Here is a 22804-nt window from a genome sequence, read left to right on the forward strand (position 1 = left end):
TTTTTTTTTTGGACTTTGGTTGTTCAATCCTTTTTAATAGGCCCCATTGGGTTTCTTTGTTTTGTGGCTGTCTGCAAGGAGATGAATCTCATTGTCATATATGGTATACGCACTTTGACAATAAATTTACTTTGGTCCATAAAACACAATCCGTCCATGCATATAACAGTTACTGTACATTGTATCTGCATAAAGTGATGATAGGTGACATGAATGTAGTGATGATGGGGGTTGGTGGGGTGGGTTAAAGAGTGGAGGTGTTCATCAGCCTGACAGCTTCGAGAAAGTAGCAGATCTTGGGTCTAGTTGTCCTGTGTGGAATCTGCGTAGCCTCTTCCCTGATGGGAGTGGGACAAATAATCCATAAGCAGGTGGATGGAATCCTTCATGATTTTGCTGGCCTTTTCCAGGTCCTTTGTTTATATATGCCCCTGAGTGTTGGTAAGCTGGTATCAGTGACATGTTGGACAGTTTTTAACTACCCATCGTAGAGCCATCCTGCCACCACAAAGCAGTTTCACTCCATGCAGTAATGCAGAATATTAGGGTGCTCTCTCCCCACTGCACATCTGCAGAAGGTCGTGAGTATAGAGGTGCGTAGATCAGATCTCTTCAGCCTCCTTAGAAAGTCGAGGCATTGGTGAGCTTTTTTGACTGTGGAGGATGTGTTCCGGGACCATGAGGTGGGCATTCCCTAGGAGTCAGCAGGTGCTTGCGGTCCCCACTCCCGTGCAGTCGATGTGAAGAGAAGTGTGAGGGAGGTGGTATTCCAGACACAGGTTGCAATATCTGGAAAAAGGAGGAGCCAGTGGCTCGACCTCATTAGGAGCTTGATAAGATTCGTCTGTGTGACCAACGACACTTCCAACTTTCTACAAGTGGACAGTGGAGGGACTGGTTGTGTCATCGTCTGGTATGAACCATCCAATGCACAGAATTGTAAGAGGCTGCAGAAGGCTGGTCATCCCCACCATTGAGGACATTCTCAAGAAGCCGCGGCTCAAGAAAGTGGCATCCATCATTCTGGCCCCTCACCATCTGGAACGTGACTTCTTCTTGTTACTGCCAACAGGGAGAAGGTAACAGGGGCCAAAGACCCACACTCAATGATTCAGAAACAGCATTTTTATTTCCACCATCAGATTTCTCAATGGTCCATGAACACTGCCTCATTATTCCTGTTTCCATTTATATTTTGCACTGTTTATTTTGTAACTTACAGGTTTTATTTCTTGCACCGCACCTCAAAGCAACAACCTTTACATCAGGTATCAGAGATAATGAACTGGCTGTGAGCTTGTAGTCACTGGAATTTAGAAGAACAAGGAGAAGATCTCATTGAGAGATATTGAATATTGAAAGGCCTAGATAGAGTGGACATGGAGAGGAGGTTTTGTATAGTGAGGAGACTAGACCAGAGTGTTCAGCCTTAGAGTATAACAATGTTCCTTTAGAACAGAGATGTGGAAGAATATCTTTAGCCAAAGGGTGGTAAATTTGTGGAATAATCGCCACAGATGGCTGTAAAGGCTAAGTCATTGGATATACTTAAAGTGGAGGTTGATAGGTCCTTGATTAGTAAGAATGTCAAAGGTTACGGGGAGAAGGCTGGAGAATAGGGTTGAGATGGGTAATAAATCAGACATGATGGAACGGTGGAGCAGACATGATGGGCTGAATGGCCAATTCTGCTCCTATTTCTTATAGTCTGACCAAGTCCTACAAAAAGTAGTGGATGCAGCTCAGTCCATCATGGGTAAAGCTCTCCCCACCTTTGAGCACATCCATATGGAGCGTTAACCACTGGTGGCACAGTGACATCAGTGCCAGACTCCGGAGCGAAGGTTCTCGGGTTCAAATCCAATCGAGCTGCTCCCGGACACGCTTTCCATCTGTGCCGGGTTGAGAGTCGAGCTCGCAGCTCAACCTTGTAAAAAAAACCCAACTGCGCTGAGAGAAGGTCGTGGGGGACCACTCATGGAATCTTTCCTCCAAGCCAACCACTTGAAAAAAAGAGTGGTCGTCGAGGCTCTGGCAGAATTTGGCACACACACAAAAAAAAATATGGAGCATTGCATCATTGACCCCCCCACCACCCAGGTCATGCTCTTTTCTCACTAGAAGGTACTCGAGCCTCAGGACTCAAACTAGCAGATTCTGGAACAATTATTATCCCTCAACCATCAGGCTCTTGAACCAAAAGGGTAACTTCACTTGCTCCATCACGAAACTGTTTCCACAACCTATGGACTCACTCTCAAGGACTTCTCATATAATCTTCTTGATGTTTATTGCCTACATATTTATTGTTATTATTTCTTTTTTTCATATTTATAGTTTCTTGTCTTTTGCACATTGGTTGGTCTCTTTCATTGATTCTGTTATAGTTACTGGATTTATTGAGTATGCTCACAAGAAAATGAATCTCAGGATTGTATGGGATGACATGCTGTATATGTGCTTTGATATGAAATTTACTTTGAGCTTTGAATGTTGGTCTTATGGTCTAAATCTGATTCTGATTCTCAGGAATTCACCTGCTGTATTTCCTTTGGACTGCCTCGCTATTTTATAATTTCTTAGGTAAGGCAAGCAGAACTGTGTATACTATTCCAGACAGTCTCACTGACACCCTGTGCAACTGTAGCAAAACTACTCCAACCCCTATGTCATGAAGGTCAATATGCCATTTGCCTTCTTAAGTACTTGATGTCACATTTGCTAACTTCTGTGACATATGCATAAGAACCCTGTCCTCTCCTCTTTTGGTGTCTCTCCCTATTTGGATAATAATCTTAATTGGCTGCAGTCTACCATCGCTGCAGGACTTGTATGTGTTGAGGAAAAGAAGTGGGCAGGAAAAATGATTGTAGACACTATCCACCCTGCAAACTGCTTTTTTCAAAAGTTCCCTTCTGGAAAGTTCCAGAGGATTACAAAAATAAAAACTTCACCCTGTCTTAAAATTTCTTCCCCCAAGCAGTTGATCTGATCAACCATTCTAGTTAACCGCCAGCCCCTCTATCTATTAACCGCGTCACTGCACTTTAAACCACTTTTTAAAATGCTGTTTACATTGTAAATACATACTGGTATTTATGTATTTATGCACATTTTAATCCATATCCATCCTGTAATCTTTAAAGTTCAAATTTCTAAGTAAAATTTATTATCAGAGTACATACGTGTCACCACATAGTACTTAGTACATCTATAGAACAGTTAAAAATAGCACCAATGTACATCGGTGACTCTCTGCGGCTGCAGAAAATTGTACCAGTTTTAATTACATTTTTATATAATTCTTTATTCTCATAATTATTGAATGCATGTCATGCCAACACATGGCAGGAAAATCCTATCCTGCCTAATTACATTCACGTAACCAATTAACCGACTAGTCCTTACGTCTTTTTGGAATGTGGGAGGAAAGCGAAGCAGCTGGAGGAAGCCCATGCATTCATGGGGAGAACGTGTAAGCTCCTTACAGACCATGGTGGAATTGAACCCTGGTCGATGGCACTGTCATAGCCTTACACTAATCTCTATGCTACTGTGCTGCCCCAAGTTGTGTTCCTTCTTGTAAAAATGTTGTGTAATTTCTGTTTAACTTTTGTTTTCCTTGTGAATACTCCTGATCCAATGCAAAGCAGCACACCCAAAATGCTGGCGGAACTCAGCAGGTCAGGCAGCGTCCATGGACGTGTGCAGTTGAAGTTTCAGGCCGAGACCCTTCTTGATGCAAAATGCCTGTGGCGGTGCTACAATTGTTTTTCGTTGTTTCTGTGCACGCACCTACTTCAGCGGCATGGTGGTGTAGTGGTTAGCACAACGCTTTACAGTTCCAGCGACCTGGGTTCAGTTCCTGCAGCTGTCCGTAAGGAGTTTGCACTTTCTCCCCCTGACTGCGTGGGTTTCCTCTGGGTGCTCCGGTTTCCTCCCACAGTCCAAAGACTTACCGGCTGGTCAGTTAATTGGTCATTATAAATTGTCCCGTAATTAGGCTAGGATTAAATCCGGGGTAATCGATTGGCGTGTCTCGAAGGGCCAGAAGGGCCTATTCCGCTCTGTATATTGCAACAAACTCAAGTTTGACTCCGAGAAACTTAGATTGCTTTCTCTCAAATGTTGGAAGCTCAGAGAGATCTGACAGAGGTTTATCAATTCATGAGAGGCATATGGGGAAGATGTGTTGGCACGTGGCCAAGTGGTTAAGGTGTTCATCTAGTTATCTGATGGTCACTAGTTCAAGCCTTGGCTGAGGCTTGCGTGTGAGTCCTTGCACAAGGCACTTAACAACACACTGCTCTGCAACGACACCGGTGCCAAGCTGCTCGGGTCCTAATGCCCTTCCCTTGGACAACATCGGTGGTATGGAGAGGGGAGACTTGCAGCTTGGGCAACTGCCGGTCTTCCATTAAAAAAAACCTTGCCCAGGCTTGTGCCCTGGAAACTTTCCAAGCTGCAAATCCATGGTCTATCGAGACTAACGGAGGCCTACTACTACATATAGGGAAGATGGTTAGAGTCTTTTGCCCAGGGTAGAAATATTAAGCACTAAAGAACATGGCTTTAAAATGGTGGGGAGGAGTTTAAAAGAGATGTGTAGGGTAATTTTGTTTTTATCCAGAGAGGTACAGTACTGTATATTGTTTAAAATAGGCAAGGGGTGGTGAAACAGAAATACGAATACTTAGCTTTGTATTCACTCTGTAGTATTTAGTTTTATTTGGTAGCTGGAAAGATATAACATACAGTATGGTGCAGAAGTCTCAGACACCCTCACTATATACAGCATGTACCTAAGATTTCTAGATAGTTCTCTAGCTATAGAGTCATAGAGTCTTAGAAAAGTACAGCTCAGAAACAGGTCCTTTGGCTCATCTAGTTCTTGTTGAAACTATTCAAAATGCCCACTCCTATCAATTTGCACTGGGACCATAGGCCTCTCTACCCCTCTACCACCCATGTACCTATCTAAACTTGACATAAACATTGAAATCGAGCTCGCATGCACCACTTGTGCTGGCAGCTCTTTCCACAATCACGCGGTCCTCTGAGTGAAGAAGTTCCCCTCATGATCCCCTTAAACTTTTCACCTTTCACCCTTAACCCAAGACTTCAGTTGTAGTCCCTCCCATCTGGAACGTGCTGCCAGATCAGTAGCATAAAGTGTAATTTGCTAACTAGAAAGACTTTGTATACAGTATGGTGCAGAAGCCTTAGGCATCCTAGCTATACATATGTGTCGAAGACTTTTGCACAGTAGAGTAGGTAACTGAAACGTGCTGCCAGGGGTGGTGGTGAATGCAAGAGCGGAGTTTAGCAGACATTTAGACTAGTACATGAACATTCAAAGAATGGAGGGCATGTAAGAGCAGATAGGTTTTGTGCAAGCTGGCATCATAGAAAGAATAGACTTTGTTGGCCAAAGGGACTGAGGTTGAGCTGTACTGTTTTAAGTTCTATGCAAGCAAGCCAACATTCCTGCAGAGACCTGCCTTTCTCACTGACTAAATGGTTGACTGGTTAAAGGCTTTCATTTCAATAAGAAGGGGAAAACAATTGCTATCTTGCCTGTGAGCTATTTACGCAAATGGAGCTTTCACACCTCTTGCTTGTGATGGAGCCTATCCGACCACTCACTCAGTTACCATCAACTCTGCAAGCCTTCATGGTGAGAACCTGACTAGGAACTTGCAAATACCACAGTTTTGTTTACCATGTTGTGGTTTGACCCTAACCCGATTCTGACCAGTGAATGAAAACCATGAAAGAAAACTGCAAATGTCGGAAGCCTGAAACAAAAAGAACAAATATTGGAAGAAACTCAGCTGGCCAGGTCAGAATCTGTGGAGGGAGATCCTTCATCAGAATTAATAAAGGAATTACATCTTGCTTGGATGCTAATTGATCTGCTGAGCTTTTAAGGATCAAAGATTAACTTGCTTCACCATACATACTTGCAAGTTTTAGGAATTTGCTGTAGTGTGTTGGTCTGGTATGCAATAAAACAATGTTCAAAGTTCAAAGTAAACTTATCAAAATGCACAACTCTACATCACTATATACTGAGATTCAGTTTCTTGTGGGTATTCAGAATAGAATGTGTCTTTTACATGTTAACTCTCTGCAAAAGGACATTTTGGTCTAAAAATATTTAGCAGGTGACAAAAACATTTGCATTTGACTCTTGTCACTGCAAGATGTTCCGAACTGCACTTCAGTCAATTAAACGAAGAGGAAGAAAGGATGCCTGTTACTCTTTTGGCATTTTGGGCTGCAGAGGATGTCCTCCATTTCTGTCTGTCCTTGGCCATCAGAACCAATTTTGGTCTTGGTCTTACCAGTGTTCAGGGATTCTTTCATCATGCCATTAGCTTGCTTTTGGTTTTCACTACTGTCAAGCATGCAGATCCCAGGTGGAGCCTCAGGAATACCATTGCATTCAGATGTAAAACAACTCTTCATTGCTGTTTCCCTAACAATTTTGTTTAACCAGTCAGGGTTGTTAGCCCTAAGCTGAACCCCCAAACTCTGGAGAACCAGTGGACCACTCTTAGTCTGGCTTCTTCCCTTTGCTCTGTTTGGCATGGGTGACCCTACCAAGAGTCAAAGCTCAAGACCCTGACTCCAGCCAACATAGGTCTCCAGGTCACTGAAGTACGCAAGCCTTCAAGCCCTACTGCAAGGTTGTGGTCTTCTTGGAGGCAATTAAATGAAGTTTCTCCTGTAACGTGTGAACATTTGCTGGTAGTTTTCAAAGATGCCTGTTGCATGAATCATAGATTCAGACAACATGGAAAAAGGTCCTTCCACCTGTTATGTCCATACAGCCATCAGGTGCCCATCTAGATTCATAGGGTCAGAGAGCACTACAGCACCGAAACAGACTCATAGGACTATCTAATCCATGCTGAACTATTCTTCTGCCTAGTCCCATCTACTCAAACCTGGACCTCAACCCTCCATACCTCTCTCATCTATATTTCTCTTACTTTCTGGTTGTGATACTTAGTTGCCAACAACCCACAAAAGGGAATCATCAAATTGTCAAGCCTGTGAGAAATTTGTGTTAAAATGAGACAATTCTTCTAATCTCACGAGAATATTAGCTCCATCTGTTTAATTCCTCCTCAAACCAAAGTTCAAGCTCAAAGAGAAATTCATTATCAAAGTCACAACATACTATCCTGAGATTCATTTTTTGTGAGTATTGAGAGATTGCGAGCAGATACAAAGAAACACAAAAGAATCAATGAAAACGATACACAAACAAAGATGGATAACAAACCCAAAGTGCAAAGGAAAACAAACTGTGCAAGTATGAAATAATCAAACAATAAATAATAATAACAAAGTTGTTGTGATGGGAGATTTTAATGTCCCAAGTATTGATTGGCATCTCCCAAGAGCGAGGGGTTTAGATGGGGTGGAGTTTGTTAGGTGTGTTCAGGAAGGTTTCCCGACAAGAGGAGAGGCTGTACTTGATTTTGTATTGGGAAATGAACCTGGTCAGGTGCCAGATCTCTCAGTGGGAGAGCATTTTGGAGATAGTGATCACAATTCTATCTCCTTTACCATAGCATTGGAGAGAGATAGGAACATACAAATTAGAAAAGTGTTTAATTGGAGTAAATGGAATTATGAGGCTATCAGGCAGGAAATTGGAAGCTTAAATTGGAAACAGGTGTTCTCAGGGAAAATTACAGAAGACATGTAGTAAATAGGGGATATTTGTGTAGAGCTCTGTATAGGTACTTTCCAATGATACAGGGATGTAATGGTAGGGTACAGGAACCGTGGTGTACAAAGGTTGTAATAAACCTAGTCAAGAAGAAAAGAACAGCTTACAAAAGGTTCAGAGAGCTAGGTAATGTTAGAGATCTAGAAGATTATAAGGCTACTAGGAAGGAGTATAAGAAGGAAATTAGGAGAGCCAGAAGGGGCCATGAGAAGTCCTTGGTGGGCAGAATTAAGGAAAACCCCAAGGCATTCTATAGATATGTGAAGAGCTAGAGGATAAGACGTGAAAGAATAGGACCTGTCAAGTGTGACAGTGGATAAATGTGTATGGAACTGGAGGAAATAGCAGAGGTACTTAATGAATACTTTACTTCAGTATTCACTATGGAAAAGGATCTTGGTAATTGTAGTGATGACTTGCAGCGAACTGAAAAGGTTGAGCATGTAGATATTAAGAAAGAGGATGTGCTAGAGCTTTTGGAAAGCATCAAGCCAGATAAGTTGCCGGGATTGGATGAGATGTACCCCAGGCTACAGTGGGTGGCAAGGGAGGAGATTGCTGAGCCTCTGTCGATGATCTTTACATCATCAATGGGGACGGGAGAGGTTCTGGAGGATTGGAGGGTTGCAAATGTTGTTCCTTTATTCAAGAAAGGGAGTAGAGATAGCCCAGGAAATTATAGACCAGTGAGTCTTACCTCAATGGTTGGTAAGTTGATGGAAAAGATCCTGAGAGTCAGGATTTATGAACATTTATAGAGATATAATATGACTAGGAGTAGTCAGCATGGCTTTGTCAAGGGCAGATCATGCCTTACGAGCCTGACTGAATTTTTTGAGGATGTGAATAAACACATTGATGAAGAACAACACAAGGAAATCTGCAGATGCTGGGAATTCAAGCAACACACACAAAATGCTGGCGGAACGTAACAAGCTAGGCAGCATCTATAGGGAGAAGTGATGTCGACGTTTCGGGCCGTGACCCTTCATCAGGAGTAACTGAAAGGAAAGATAGTAAGAGATTTGAAAGTAGGAGGAGGAGGGGAAAATGCGAAATGATAGGAGAAGACTGGAGGGGGTGGGGTGAAGCTGAGAGCCAGACAGGTGATTGGCAAAAGGGATACAGAGCTAGAGAAGGGAAAGGATCATGGGATGGGAGGCCCTCGGAGAAAGGAAGAGGGAGGGGAGCACCAGAGGGAGATGGAGAACAGGCAGAGTGATGGGCAGAGAGAGAGAGAAAAAAAAACTAAATATATCAGGGATGGGGTAAGAAGGGGAGAGCATTAATGGAAGTTAGAAAAGTCAATGTTCATGCCATCAAGTTGGAGGAACAACACCTTATATACTGGCTGGGTAGCCCCCAACCTGATGGCATGAATATTGACTTCTCTAACTTCCGTTAATGCCCCACCCCTTCTTACTCCATCCCTGATATATTTAGTTTTTTTTCTTTCTCTGCCCATCACTCTGCCTGTTCTCCATCTCCCTCTGGTGCTTCCCTCCCCCTTTTTTTCTCTGTAGGCCTCCCGTCCCATGATCCTTTCCCTGCTCTAGCTCTGTATCCCTTGTGCCAAATATCTGTCTGGCTCTCAGCTCCACCCCACCCCCTCCGGTCTTCTCCTATCATTTCGCATTTTCCCCTCCCCATCCTACTTTCAAATCTCTTACTATCTTTCCTTTCAGTTAGTCCTGACGAAGGGTCTTGGTCCGAAACATCGACATCGCTTCTCCCTATAGATGCTGCCTGGCTTGCTGCGTTCCACCAGCATTTTGTGTGTGTTACATTAATGAAGAAAGAGCAGTAGATGTAGTGGATATGGATTTCAGCAAGGCATTTGATAAGGTACCCCATGTAAAGGCTTATTGAGAAAATAAGGAGGCATGGGATCCAAGGGAACATGGCTTTGTGGATCCAGAACTGGCTTGCCCACAGAAGGCAAAGAATGGTTGTAGACAGGTCATACTCTGCATGGAGGTCGGTCACCAGCCGTGTTCCTCAGGGGTCTATTCTGGGAACCTTACTCTTCGTGACTTTTATAAATGACCTGGATGAGTAAGTGAAGGGGTGGGTTAGTAAGTTTGCTGATGACTCAAAGGTTAGAGGTGTTGTGGATAGTGTGGAGGGCTGTCAGAGGTGACAGCGGGACATTGATAGGATGCAAAACTGGGTTGAGAAGTGGCAAATGGAGTTCAACCCAGATAAGTGTGAGGTGGTTCATTTCGGTAGGTCAAATATGATGGCAGAATATAGTATTAATGGTAAGACTCTTGGTAGTGTGGAGGATCAGGGAAATCTTGGGGTCTGAGTCCATATGACGCTCAAAGCCACTGCGCAGGTTGATTCTGTGGTTAAGAAGGTGTACGGTGTATTGGCCTTCATCAATTGTGGAATTGAATTTAGGAGCTGAGAGGTAATGTTGCAGCTATGTAGGACCCTGGTCAGACCAAACTTGGAGTACTGTGCTCAGTTCTGGTTGCCTCACTACAGGAAGGATGTGGAAGCCATAGAAAGGGCGCAGGGGAGATTTACAAGGATGTTGCCTGGGTTGGGGAGCATGCCTTATGAGAGTAGGTTGAGTGAACTCGGCCTTTTCTCCTTGGAATGAAGGAGGATGAGAGGTGACCTGATAGAGGTGTACAAGATGATGAGAAGCATTGATCATGTGGATAGTCAGAGGCTTTTTCCCAAGGCTGACGTAGTTGCCGCAAAAGGACGTGGGTTTAAGGTGCTGGGGCGTAGGTACAGAGAAGATGTCAGGGTTAAATTTTTTACTCAGAGAGTCGTGAGTGCATGGAATGGGCTGCAAACAATGGTGGTGGAGGTGGATATTATAGGGTCTTTTAAGAGGCTTTTTTATAGGTACATGGAGCTTAGTAAAATAGAGGACTATAGGTAAGCCTAGTAATTTCTGAGGTAGAGACATGTTCGGCATAACTTTGTGGGCCGAAGGGCCTGTATTGTGTTGCAGGTTTTCTATGTTCTATGTTCTAAATAAATAAACAAATAATATTGAGAACATGAGTTGTAAAGTCCTTGACAGTGAGTCAATAGATTGTGGAATTAGTTCAGAGTTGAGGTCAGTGATGTTTTCCATGCTGATGAAGGAGCCTGGTGTTTGAGGGGTAATAAACTGTTCTTGAACCTGGTGGTGTGGGTCCTGAGGCTCATGTACCATCTTCCTGATGCAGCAGCGAGAAGAGAGCATGGTCTGGATGGTGGAGATGCCTAATAATGGAGGTTGCTTTCTTGTGGCAGTATTCCTTGCCCTCCCCCACCCCCCCCCCATTGGTTAGAGTCGACTATGGGTGTTGTGCCCCAACTCTCTAGGCGATACGTATGCCAAGGCAGTACGATATGGAGTGCACCTGTCATGTAGCAGGCATCCCCTCCCCACACAGCTGATGAATCCAAAGGACCAGCAGAGACCAACACAGTTTGGCACCAGTCATCACAGGAGTTGCCAGTCAGCGTCGAAGTCAATGTAGGAACCCCAATTCCGTATTTCCTCAGGGTTTATAAGTACATATATGTTACCATATAGAACATAGAACAGCACAACACGGGAATAGGCCTTTCAGCCCTCAGTGTTGTGTCAAACCAATCAAACTAATAATCAAATGGCCAACCAAACTAATCTCTTCTGCCGACACAAAACCCATATCCTTCCACTATTCCTCACATTCACGTGTCTATTTGAACATTTCTTATAAGCCTCTCCAGTAACTTCTCTGCAACTGATATGAGACTCACCGGTCTATAGTTTCCAGGTTCCACTCTTGAATAATGGAGCCACATTAACTATTTGGTAGATCATCTGGATCTTGCCTGTAACTACAGAGGACAAGCAGATATTGGTCAAAGCCCAGCAATCTCTTCTCTTGTCTCTCTCCATAATCTGGGATATATCCCATCAGGCCCTGGGGATTTATCCACTTTAATGCCCTTTAAGAGACCCAACGCTACCTCCTCCTTTACCCCAAAATGCCTGAGCAAATCAATATGCTCTGCACTGATCTCCCACTCCCCCAAGCCCTTCTCCTTGGTAAACACTGAGGTAAAGTACTCATTAAGGACCTCACCCACATCTTCCGCATCCAGGCAAATTCTCCCCTCACAGTAGAACAAAGATCTGTGATAAATATGTTGGAATGGACGTGCTGTGCTCACTGTCTCAATTATGTGACTATGACACCTTGAAATCCTGTTTATTCATTCTTTCAAAAGTATCAATTCTTGTGAAAAGCAAATGGTTTTCACAGGTTTTCAAACCTGTGATTTTCTAGTTACACTTTTCATCACAAGCACTGTCACCTTGAAATAACCACTGCTGATGCATCGGAGCAGGCAAAAAAAAAATCACTTAAGTATAAAAGAACCAGACTCAATGGGCCAAATAGCCTAATTCTGCTCCTATGTCGTATGATCTCATGGAGATAATGGAAGTATGAAATTAAATGAGAAAATCCTGGAAATGCCCAGCGACGCTTGTCGAGAGGGTAAACGCAAGCTTGCATTACAGCACACTGTTACCTTTCAGAATTGGAAGTAGCAAGAGACTCAGACAAGTTTTGACGTGTAGAAAAAGGCAGAGGACCGTTGAGAGCGTGTCGGGGTTGTGGCAAGGTGCCAGTGGGAGGTGTTGGTGAAGGAAAGAATCAAATGAAAGGTTTGTATCTGTGTGCAGAGTAGGAGGTACTGAATGATACAAGGATATCTTCAAGGAGCAGTGTCTCAGAAAGGCAGCATCCATTATTGACCTCCAGCACCCAGGGCATGGCCCTTTCTCAATGTTACCATTTGGTAGGAGATACAGAAGCCTGAAGGCACACACTCAGCAATTCAGGAACAGCTTCTTCCCCTCTGCCATCCGATTCCTAAATGGACATTGAACCCATGAACACTACTTCACTTTATATATATATAATTTCTGTTTTTGCATGATTTTTAATCTATTTAATATATGTATACTGTAATCGATCTATTTATTTATTTATTTATCTATCTATCTATTTATTTATTTATTGTTATTTTTATTATTATTTTATTATTTTTTTCTTCTTCTATATTATGCATTGTATTGAACTGCCTAGTTAACAAATTTCATGATACATCCCAGTTATAATAAACATGATTCTGATTCTGAAGCTTAAAATGCACAAAAAGAAAGAGAAAATGGATTTACATCAGATCTAATCATCAAATCTAGCAAATTAATTTATCCAGTTATCTAATCTGGCTTGTCTGTCTGCTATTACCATTGCTTTTAGGTGAGAAAGTCTTGTGACTCAGCAAACTCAGATAAGCTCTGACTAGCACACCAACTTTGTCTGTCTGCATCCCGTTCCCTTTTTGGTTCCTTGTCATGTTGCTGAGAGATAAACTTTCTCACTCTCATGTTAGCAGAAGATCTTTAACTATCTGCTGAGTTTTTAGAATGCAGTTGACCCACTGGGTGGTGAAAGGTCTCAATGCAGCGCATACTGGTCTCATGTTAGGGTGTAACAGCATTGTTGAGTAGTCCATAAAACCAACCCAAACACTGCAATTACTTAGAAAGTGTTGTAAGTTATTAATTCTTATGGCAACCTACATTCAGTAGTCCACTTTATTAGGTGCACCTGTATACCTGATTCTGAATGGAAGTATCTAATCAGCCAGTCATGTGGCTGCAAGTCAACGCATGAAAGCATGCAGACATGGTCAAGAGGTTCAGCTATTGTTCGGGCCAAACATCAGAATGAGGAAGAAATGTGATCTCAGTGACTTTGATGTAGATTGATGGCTCTTGTGGCTAAAGGGATCGGGGGTATGGAGAGAAAGTAGGTACAGGGTTCTGAGTTAGATGATCAGCCATGATCATACTGAATGGCGGTGCAGGCTCGAAGGGCCAAATGGCCTACTCCTGCACCTATTTTCTATGTTTCTAATGATTGTTGGTGCCAGACGGGTTGGTTAAAGTGATGAACTGCCGACGGGGTTTTCCACACACAACAGTCTCTAGAGTTTACAGAGAATGGTGCGAGAAACAAAAAAAATGCAGTAAGCGGCAAAAAGGCCTTGTTAATGAGAGAGCTCAGAGGAGAATGGCCAGATTAGTTCGAGCTGACAGGAAGGCAGCAGTCAGTAACTCAGGTAACCACACGTTACAACACTGCTGTGCAAAAGAGCATGTCTAAAAGCACACAAGGTACTGGAGGAATTTTGGTGAAGGGTCTCAGCCCAACATATTGACTGTTTATTCCTTTTCATAGATGCTGTCTGAACTACAGAATTTGTGAGTCTTACTCTTAGACAGGCACTTGGATGATAGAAAAATGGAGGGCTATGTAGGAGGGAAGGGTTAGATTGATTTTAGAGTAGGTTATAAATCTGACACAACATTGTGAGCCAAAGGACCTGCATTCTCCTGTACTGTTCTATGTTCAGTATATAAAAGGGAATGAATTAAAACAATGAAAAAGTGGACAAAAAAAAAGAAATATTTATATTTAAGTTAATTTATCCTCTCCTCTAATCAACTGCAATGCCAAACTTTACCCTTGCTCCAATTGTTCTGTCTTCTTCCCTCCCTCCTGAGGTGCAAATAGAGTACATACCTTCGGGCATTTCATGTCCTGAGGACATCTTGGAGTCACTCACAGCCTTTTTGATACGTGACGAATGTTACGATCTAGAAAATATATCCTCTGCCCCAGAATCGATGTTCTGAAGGACAGTGTGAAACTTTGAGAGAAAGGGGAAAATCAGTCATTTTCCTCCAAACCACTAGGTGGACCCAGATGTATCAATATCACACACTTCAGCCAATGATGGGCATATCTCAAAGATGCATCTCTTTCAGTATGTACCAAAGAACTTTTCAGGCAATAAAACATTTTTCAGTAAACTCACAGACACAATGGAGCAACCACAACTAAACAGTTAGTCCCAGAAATTATGCACGTTTTATTCCATATCTGTATTTTAGCCTCTAATTTTATTTTTATATAATTCTTTAATATTTATAATTCCTCAATCTTCCAAAAGATTGTAGGGTTGCAGGATTGCAGGAGATTGGGACTGAGAGGGACGCAGATCAACCATGAAGAAATGGTGGAGCAGGCTCAATGGGCCAAATGGCCTACTTCTGCTCCTATACTCTGACAGGTTAAAGAAAATTGTGTTGTAGGGTTTGGAGGCTTGTGTGCCACAATGACCCAGAGCCCAATGACTGTTGGCTTTATGCTTTGGCTCTTGGTAGGGTCACCCATGTCAAGCAGGTCGAAGGGTAGAGGCCAGAGTAAGAGTGGTCCACTGGGCCTCCAGGTTCAGGGGATCCTCTCAGGGCTAACGACCCTGACTGGAAAAAACAAAATGGTTACGGAAACAGCAATGAAGAATCCTTCTACATCTGAGTGCAATGGTCTTCCTGAGCCTTGCATGACTGAGAGTAGCGGAAACTGAGAGGAAGCCACTGACACTTTTAAGGAAACCCTGAACACCACCAAAGACGGAGGACATTCATTGCTGCCCTACGTGTAGCAGGTAGTAAGTAAGCATTGATTTGCCAGGGCATGGAAGGATACAGGGAGAAGGCAGGAGATTGGGACTGAGAGGGATGCAGATCAACCATGAAGAAATGGTGGAGCAGGCTCAATGGGCCAAATGGCCTACTTCTGCTCCTATACTCTGACAGGTTAAAGAAAATTGTTATGGAAACAGCAATGAAAAATCCTAGATCGGTGTGCGACAGAATGGACATAGAGAGATGGAGCATCTTCATTGCTCCCCAAAATGTCGGAGTTGTAATGGGCAGTAAGTAAGTGAGTATGATTACTGAATGTTGTTGTTTTTCATTGGATGTCATACTGACACACCACAGGAAATTCCTCATACATGTAAAATGCGTGTAGTGAATAGATTTCATCCTTGGTCCTTGATCAGTGGTAGAACTTGGTGGCAGCTATTGAGAATATTAAAAAATAAAGAAAAAAAGACTAGTGTAAGGGGAGGCTAGGTGATTAGCTCAGACATAGATGGCTGGAGGGTCTGTTTCTGTGCTCTATGACTTCATTACAGTAAAGAAAGCTGTGAAGTTGCTGTAAGACATCACAAGTTGGTGGCTGTGTTTTTCTTTCGAATAGTTTCTGGAGTCACCAAGTTTAACAAATATGTACCTTGATAATAAATTTACTTGGAACTTTGAACATTGAAGTGCATTTCCCAGCACTGTGTTTCAGTTCTGTATTAGTGTAGGAAGCTTAGAATGAAAATCATGTATATTTCCTGCTAACTTGCACATGTGTGAAGAGACATCTTGTGACAATTTGCAGTCATGTTCTTACTTAATTACTCGGGCCCATCCCCCTGCCCCTTACTGGGGCATAAGCCACTGACAGTAGCTTGTCAGTGTCTTGGGCCAGTCTTTCATGTTGTCTCCAGGTGCAGCCTATCTTCATGGCATATCTCTTCATTTCCAGGGATGAAGTCTTTGGGGCTTCTGTTGCTGTTGTCGCTCTGGGTTTTTATGGGATGGGGAATCTCGCCATGCCCAATCATCCTTCTATCACAGCTGGGACTGTCCATGGCAGAGTTAGCAGTCATGTGCCCCAGCTGCTAATTTTGTTCTTTCAAAAACAAAAGCATCATTGCTTTTGGTTATATAAAATGTTTAGCGCTCAATGCGACATGCAGAGTGGTTGTTGTACTAAACTGTTGGTTAACTCTTAATTTCGAAGCAGCTGTTTCTGCTAGCTGGAAGGAACTCTGTTCTTGCCGGCTATACGCCCTCCATGTACATCTTTGCCACCCGGGGGTCACCCGATTTTACCATTTCGTGAAAGCCTGGAACCTGCCGTACTCCCTTGAGGACATCAGGACAATGACCAGGGACTGCCAAGTCTGTGCTGAGTGCAAACCGCACTTCTACCATCCTGAAAAGGCGCAACTTATCAAAGCCACCCGCCCCTTTGAGCGACTGAGTGTTGACTTTAAGGGCCCCCTTCCCTCCACCGACCGCAATGTCTACTTTCTCAACATTATCGACGAGTACTCGCGGTTTCCCTTTGCCATTCCCTGCCCCGACACCACTACCACATCCGTCATAAAAGCCCTGCACCAGCTCTTCACTCTGTTTGGATATCCCTGCTATATCCACAGTGATAGAGGGTCCTCCTTTATGAGTGACGAGCTGCGCCAGTACCTGCTGGCTAGGGGCATTGCTACTAGTAGGACCACGAGCTATAATCCCTGGGGAAATGGACATGTGGAGAGGGAAAATGCCACAGTGTGGAAGGCCACACTTTTAGCCCTTAAGTCAAAAGGGTTGCCGGTCTCTCGATGGCAGGAGGTCCTCCCTGAGGCACTGCACTCTATCCGCTCTCTGTTATGTACGTCCACCAATGCCACCTCTCACGAGCGCCTATTCTCTTTTCCCAGGAAGTCTGTCACTGGGACCACCCTACCAGTTTGGCTGACGTCCCCAGGGCCAGTGCTGTTCCAGAAACATGTGAGGAGCAATAAATACTCCCCGCTGGTCGAGAGGGTTCACCTTCTACATGCAAACCCCCAGTATGCTTACGTGGTCTTACCTGATGGGCGGGAGGACACAGTCTCCGTCCGCGACCTGGTGCCCACAGGAGCAGCAGACCACTACCCCGAACACTCCACGGTAATTATGAACCCTGTACCCGAGGTGACACCGCGCACACCGAGCCCTACACAGACTCCTCACGACACTCCTATACCGGGCGTCTCGCACGCGTATATACCAGGTGCCTCACACATGCATGAGGGATCACTGACGCCTAGTGGGCTGACACCTCCAGTTAGGCCGGAACTAGCACAACCACCATCTCTGGTGCAATCACCACCGGCACCTGTGCAATCACAGCCAGTGCTACGTAGATCGCAGTGACAGATTCGACCACCTGATAGACTTAAACTGTAAATATACTTGTAACAAACTTCACCCCATGGGGACTCTCTTTTAAAACAAAGGCGGGGTGGATGTGGTGAACTACGTATCCCTGTCTGGACCCCCCCCCCCCCCCACTGACTGCTCCTGTGGCCCTTCCCACTGACCATGGCTCCTCCCATAGACCCCGGTATAAAGGCAATTGAGGCCTGAGCCCTGCCCTCAGTCTCCAGGATGTAGTGTGGTGGTCAATTGCTGCTTGTTCTTTCTTCCAGTCAATAAAAGCTGATATCTCGCCTCCCGTCTCAGAGAGTTATTGACGGTGCATCAAGACCATAGGACACAGGAGCAGGATAGGTCTTTGGGCCCATTGAGTCTGATCTGCTATGTCATCATGACTGATTTATGTTCTCTCTCAACGCTGTTCTCCTGCCTTCTCCCCTTAACGTTTGACACTCTTACTAATCAAGAACCTATCAACCTCTGCTTTAAATTTGCACGATGACTTGGTCTCCACAGCCATCTGTCGCAATGCATTCTGCAGATTCACCTCCCACTGGCTAAGGATATTTCTCCTCATCTCTGTTGCAGCAGTCATTTGAAAGTGAACCAAAACTGCTCAGTAACTGGTTGACACGGTATGACACACTTCAAATAGCAAAGTTCCAAACTTCGATCCTTTATTAAGACACCAGCAAAGACGAACAATGATATAGCAATAAAAAAACTAACAGAACCAGAAGTCGCTATATAACAAAACAAGTGGTCTATTACGGATACAATAGCGATCTAGCGAGAAATTAAGAATCTTAGCAATTTTTTATAGTCAACAAAATTATGTCATCCCGTGGCTCACCCCATGGTTTCAACTCTCAACTAGATTAAACTGACTCAAGCATGAATATGTAACTATACTCATTTACTTCTACCACGCCCCAACTCCCATGACAAAATTAATAAATGTGCATCACCAAATATAACCACAGACAGACAGAAAATAGATACATGGCTTCTACATCTATTCTAAAGAGACATTCTTCTGCTCTGAGGGTGTGCTCTCTGGTTCTAGATTCTCACTAGAAGGACACTTCATGTTTATTTTATATTCAACATTTGGTAATTTTCAGTGAGATCCTTCCTCTCACAGTATGACATCTTGTTACAATCACCAGTCATATTCCCCAACTGTTTATTTTCCTCTTTCAAAATCAAAACCATTTTTTATTTCTAACAAAAATGTTTAAGGCTTAATGCCACATGCAGAGTGATTGTTGCACCAAACTGCTGATTAACTCCTTAACTATTTCTAAACAGCTCCACACGGTGATCTGTAAGAACTCTTTCAGAATCAGAATCAGGTTTAATATCACCAGCATATGTTGTGAATTTTTTTAACTTTACAGCAGCAGTACAATGCAATACATGATAAATAAATATAGAGAAAAAAACGGAGTTAGATTAGTATATATATGACTATTAAATAGTTAATTTAAAATGTAGTGCAAAAAAAAGACAAATAAAAAAGTAGTGAGGTAGTAATTATGGGTTCAATGCCCATTTAGGAATCGGATGGCAAAGGGGAAGAAGCTGTTCCTGAATCGCTGAGTGCGTACCTTCAGGCTTCTGTACCTCCTTCCCAATCGTAACAATGAGAAGAGGGCATATCCTGGGTGATGGGGTCCTTAAAGATGGACGCTCCCTTCCTAAAGCCCAGGTCCTTGAAGGTGTCTTGGATACTACAAAGGAAAGTATCCATGATGGAGCTGACTAATCTTATAGGTCTCTGCAACTTCCATCTTGTGCAGTAGCCCCACCGCCCCATACCAGAACCCAGTTTTAGTGAGATTTCCTCTTGCTTCCCCTCTGTAAGGGCTTCCATTCCTTTAGTTACTCCATTGTATTTTCTCTGTTAAGTCCATGAGACATGGGAAAAGAATCCTAGAGAGATTTCATTCAGTGTGTGCATGAAATGAGAGGAGTATGACATGTTAGAAGCATATAAGATCCTGAAGGATGAATAGAGGAAATAGTCATTGTTTATGTTGAAGGAGCACCCATTTATAATATAGACTAAGAGGAGATTTGATAGAGGCATATAAAATTACCCATGCTTCCTCTAGCTCAAATCATGGTAAAATGGTAAAATGCAAGCAGAATTTTTCCACATGAGGTTAGATGAGATTACAGCTGAAGGTCATGGGTTGAGGATGAAAGGTGAAATACTTGAAGGGAACATGAGGGGAAAGTTCTTCACTCAGAGAGTGGTGAGAGTGTGGAACAAGCTGACAGCGCAGGTGGTGCATGCAAGCTCGATTTCAGCTTTTGAGAGAATTTGGATAGGTGCATGGATGAGAAGGAATTTGGTGGATGGGACTTGGCTGTTTAAATGTTTTGGCACGGATGGACTGAATGCCTGTTTCTGTGCTGTAGTTTTCTATGATTCTATTAAACAATTATTTCACTCTGAGTCATAGAGAATTACATAACTATAAAGCATGGAAACAGGCCTTTCAGCCCATCTTGTCCATCCAAGCCAGTGCCTTTCCCCAGCATTGGGTCCAAAACCCTGAAAACTTCATGAGACATTGAGGCTTTATAAGGTATTGATCAGACCACACTTGGAATACTTTGATTAGTTCTGGGCCATTTATCAGCGGGTGGTAAATCTATGGAATTCATTGTCACATACAGCTGTGGAGGCAAGTCATTGAATATATTTACAGCAGAGGTTGATAACTTCTTGATGAAGGTTCTTGGCCCAAAACATTGACTGTTTACTCTCTTCCTTAGATGCTGCCTGGCCTGCTGAGTTCCTCCAGCATTTTGTGTGCATTGCCTGCACTTAATTGAATGTTTCATATTTGGTGTACAGTTTCAAGATCAATACTCAACATTGTTTAATGACATTTTCAGTACACAAGTGTAAAGGAGAAAGAAGTAATTGTTACTCTGCAGCACGAAAGCACAATGAGATAAAGAATAGAATAATAAAAAAACATAAATTTAGATACAGAAGATAGTAACATTTATTTATTGAAATGCAGTGTGGAACAGGTCTTTCTGGCTTTTTGAGCTGCACTGTCCTGCAATTCTGCAATTTAATTCCAGCCTAATCAAGGGACAATTTACAATGACCAATTGACCTACCAACCAGTACGTCTTTGGATTGTGAGAGGAATCCAGAGCACCCGGAGGAAACCCACGCGGTCACGGGGAAAACGCAGAAACACCTTACAGGCGGCAGCAGAAATTGAACCTGGGTGGCTGGTACTGCGGAGGGTTGTGCTAATCAATGGTGCTGCCGCGCTGTTTCCGTAAGCCTGCATAGATCGATTATATGTCTATAAAGTGATGCTAGGCACAGGAGAGTCTGTACAAGGTGACTGACAGGTGACAAATAAAGCAAATCTAAAAGAAGGCTGACCTGCTGAGCATTTCTTGCACTTTCTGTCTAAAATTTCATAACCAAATCTGAGTCTGCAACTGGTGCACCATTGATTTAATCACTGACCCTAACTGAATATCCTTGACTGGCCTGGTACTGAGCAGCCTGCTGATAGATTCCAGTGACCAGCTGGGAGACAATTATGCTGCCTACAATTCACCAGCCACAGCTCGAAGAGAAGAGAGCAGGTTTCCTTCAGAGAAAAATATTAGCAAGCGTGATGTGTTTTAACTACATTCCAGAAGTTTTGTGATCATCCTGGCTCTTGAATTGCATGATCCATAATTAAATGAACTTCCCCAACTCTGTACTCCTTGCTAACATATCCATGCTTCCTCTAGCTCAAATCATGGTAAGTAACAAAATATCTTACCTTAGTTGTGTGGATGATACTCAAATTTATATAACGATGCCATCAAGTGACTATGGTCCCATACAATCATGAAAAAAACTGTACTGAGCAAATCACTGATTGTTGAGCCAAAATTTCCTCCAGTTAAATGAAGAGAAAACCGAAGTAATTGTTTTTGATGCCAAAAAAGAACACTTAGAATCCCTATCACTACAAACTACAAACCAAGCCAGAAATCTTGGTGTTGTGATGGTGTCCGACCTATATTTTAACTTCCACATTAAGACCACTACAAAGTCAGCCTACTACCATCTGAGAGTTAAAGGGCTTAAGTCTCAGCAAGATCTAGAAAAACACATGCATGCATTCATTTTTAGTAGGCTTGCCTACTGTAATGGCGTTTTCACAGGTCGTTGTAAAAGTATCCCTCAGACAGCTGCAGCTCATTTAGAACACTTCTGCTAGAGTTCTCACCTAAAAGCAAGAAAGTAGAACACATTATTTCAGTTCTCAGATCGCTACACTGGCTTCCTGGCTATCAGAGGATTGATTTTCAAAGATTACTACTGGTTTATAAAGCACTGAATGGTGTAGGTCTAAAGAACATCTCCAATCTCTTGCTGTATTATGAACTTTCCTGAGCTCTCAGGGGCTCTGCTTACCTTCCCAGGATCAAAACTAAAAATGGTGAAGCACTTTTTAGTTACTACGCTTCACATATCTGGAATAACCTTCCAGAGGATCCAACTTCAAGCTCTTTAATCGAGGCTTAAACCTTTTCTTTTTGTTGTAGCTTTTAATTAGAATCTCCTGCACTGTAACTTCTATTAATTATTAGATTAGATTAGACTCAAATTTATTGTCATTGTGCCGAGTACAGATACAAAGTCAATGAAATGCAGTTAGCATCTAACCAGAAATGCAAAGAATGGTGTTATTCACAAAATAACTGTGAATAAAAAGTAAGTGCTATAGCAAACAAATATAAAAATACTGAGAATACAATATGGGTGCAGTGCTGCTTAGTGTGGTGATGTGAGGTTCAGCAGGGTCACAGCCTCAGGGAAGAAGCTCTTCCTGTGCCTGCTAGTGTGGGAGCAGAGGCGCCTGTACTGCCTACCGGATGGGAGGAGAGTAAAAAGTCTATGATTAGGGTGAGATGCATCCTTGATAATGCTTTTCACTTTGCCCAGGCAGCGTTTATGGTAGCATATCTATTTTTTGTGTAGTTGTATTCTCATACATTGTCTGAAATTTGATGTTTGATTTTTATCTTGCTCTACATAAAGCACTTTGAATTGCTTTGTGTTTGAAAAGTGCTGTACAAATAAACTTGCTTGCTTATAAACAGTGCCAGTACTG

The 22804-nt window shown here is 43.0% G+C and overlaps 1 long non-coding RNA gene across 1 annotated transcript in view; it reads right to left on the bottom strand.

Moving 5' to 3' along the window:
• Positions 1-14478, bottom strand: part of LOC132390719 (uncharacterized) — a 36570-nt gene extending 22092 nt beyond the window's left edge. The window contains exon 1 of the long non-coding RNA XR_009510988.1: positions 14347-14478. This is a non-coding gene — a long non-coding RNA (uncharacterized LOC132390719). The remainder of the gene's footprint in view (positions 1-14346) is intronic.
• Between the last annotated feature and the right edge of the window lie 8326 nt (positions 14479-22804).

This window comes from Hypanus sabinus, chromosome 3 (genome assembly GCF_030144855.1).
Source record: "Hypanus sabinus isolate sHypSab1 chromosome 3, sHypSab1.hap1, whole genome shotgun sequence".
In the NCBI taxonomy this organism is placed as follows: domain Eukaryota; kingdom Metazoa; phylum Chordata; class Chondrichthyes; order Myliobatiformes; family Dasyatidae; genus Hypanus; species Hypanus sabinus.